Here is a 2394-nt window from a genome sequence, read left to right as displayed (position 1 = left end):
ACAAACGATTTCTATTTTTAAAAAAATGCTATTCTTTTGAACTTTGTATTCATCCAAAAATCATGAAAAAATGTATCATAGTTTCCACAAAAATATTAAGCAGCACAACTGCACAACAATAATAATGATAAGAAAAGTTTCTTGAGCACCAAATCAGCAAATAGTAAACAGCTTTTTTAATGGTAAAATTTTACAATATCACTGTTTTTACTGTATTTTTAAAATGTACTGTTTTTGTGTATTTTTACCAAACGGTATGTATTAGAGCCCGGCCGATTTATCGTTTTGCTGATTTTATCAGCCGATATGAGCCTGTCACCGATATATCGGTATCGACGAATATGCTGTAGATATTACTTTTTTTTTTTTACAGAACAGATAGACCTTTTTCCTGAGTAAACTATGAGCGTCGCCATTACGCAGATGAAATGCTTCTTGTACAGTATGTGGAAAATAATGTTTTTTGAACCTTAAACCACATAAACACATTTCATTACACCAAATACACAAAATAATGTTCTTTTTAGCAACGTCATATGACCCCTTTAAATATGAATCCTCATGTTCTGTGTGTTCCTTTATCAGAAAATACACAACACAGAATTTGTGAAAAAATATATTATTCATTATTATTATTATTATTTATTCATTTTAGATGTTTACATTTGGAAAAGCTGTGCTTCCTGGATAAACCTGCCCCTGTTGGATTGGCAGTAGCTTATTGCCCTACACAGTTACATTGTTTATTTTCTTAATTCAAGTTATATATATATTTGTGTTTATTTATAATAAGTGATGTTAAGTGCACTGATGTCAGGCTCATGTTGGATAATAAAGTTTATTGTTAAATACCCTGCCTCCATTACATATTTTTGTCACATCATTATGTGTTTGATCACCACATTTGAGTTATCATTGCAAAAAATGTGTTTATGTATTTATATTCTGTTTATGCAGGCTATATACTGTATTCTATATACAGTACCAGTGATAAAAATGTGTGTGTGTATATATATATATATATATATATATATATATAGTGGGTACGGAAAGTATTCAGACCCCCTTACATTTTTCACTCTTTGTTATATTGCAGCCATTTGCTAAAATCATTTAAGTTAATTTTTTTTCCTCAATGTACACACAGCACCCCATATTGACAGAAAAACACAGAATTGTTGACATTTTTGCAGATTTATTAAAAAAGAAAAACTGAAATATCACATGGTCCTAAGTATTCAGACCCTTTGCTCAGTATTTAGTAGAAGCACCCTTTTGATCTAATACAGCCATGAGTCTTTTTGGGAAAGAGGCAACAAGTTTTTCACACCTGGATTTGGAGATCCTCTGCCATTCCTCCTTGCAGAGCCTCTCCAGTTCTGGCAGGTTGGATGGTAAACGTTGGTGGACAGCCATTTTTAGGTCTCTCCAGAGATGCTCAATTGGGTTTAAGTCAGGGCTCTGGCTGGGCCATTCAAGAACAGTCACAGAGTTGTTGTGAAGCCACTCCTTCATTATTTTAGCTGTGTGCTTAGGGTCATTGTCTTGTTGGAAGGTAAACCTTCAGCCCAGTCTGAGGTCCTGAGCACTCGAGAAGGTTTTCGTCCAGGATATCCCTGTACTTGGCCGCATTCATCTTTCCCTCAATTGCAACCAGTCGTCCTGTCCCTGCAGCTGAAAAACACCCCCACAGCATGATGCTGCCACCACCATGCTTCACTGTTGGGACAGGTGATGAGCAGTGCCTGGTTTTCTCCACACATACCGCTTAGAATTAAGGCCAAAAAGTTATATCTTGGTCTCATCAGACCAGAGAATCTTATTCAGGTGTTTTTTAGCAAACTCCATGCAGGCTTTCATGTGTCTTGCACTGAGGAGAGGCTTCCGTCGGGCCACTCTGCCATAAAGCCCCGACTGGTGGAGGGCTGCAGTGATGGTTGACTTTCTACAACTTTCTCCCATCTCCCAACTGCATCTCTGGAGCTCAGCCACAGTGATCTTTGGGTTCTTCTTTACCTCTCTCACCAAGGCTCTTCCCCCCCGATAGCTCAGTTTGGCCGGACGGCCAGCTCTAGGAAGGGTTCTGGTCATCCCAAACGTCTTCCATTTAAGGAATGGAGGCCACTGTGCTCTTGGGAACCTTAAGTGCAGCAGAAATTTTTTTGTAACCTTGGCCAGATCTGTGCCTTGCCACAATTCTGTCTCTGAGCTCTTCAGGCAGTTCCTTTGACCTCATAATTCTCATTTGCTCTGACATGCACTGTGAGCAGTAAGGTCTTATATAGACAGGTGTGTGGCTTTCCAAATCAAGTCCAATCAGTATAATCAAACACAGCTAGACTCAAATGAAGGTGTAGAACCATCTCAAGGATGATCAGAAGAAATAGACAGCAC

The 2394-nt window shown here is 38.4% G+C and overlaps 1 protein-coding gene across 1 annotated transcript in view; it reads left to right on the top strand.

Annotated features, from left to right (window-relative positions):
- Nucleotides 1-2394, top strand: part of LOC107587149 (YY1-associated factor 2-like) — a 19128-nt gene that overhangs the window by 12849 nt on the left and 3885 nt on the right. The window lies entirely within an intron of this gene.

The sequence above is a fragment of the Sinocyclocheilus grahami genome, unplaced genomic scaffold (genome assembly GCF_001515645.1).
Source record: "Sinocyclocheilus grahami isolate Dianchi unplaced genomic scaffold, SAMN03320097.WGS_v1.1 scaffold90.1, whole genome shotgun sequence".
Classification (NCBI taxonomy): Eukaryota; Metazoa; Chordata; class Actinopteri; order Cypriniformes; family Cyprinidae; genus Sinocyclocheilus; species Sinocyclocheilus grahami.
Note: the sequence above shows the minus strand (reverse complement) of the source record. Positions and strands in the feature narration are given on the sequence as shown.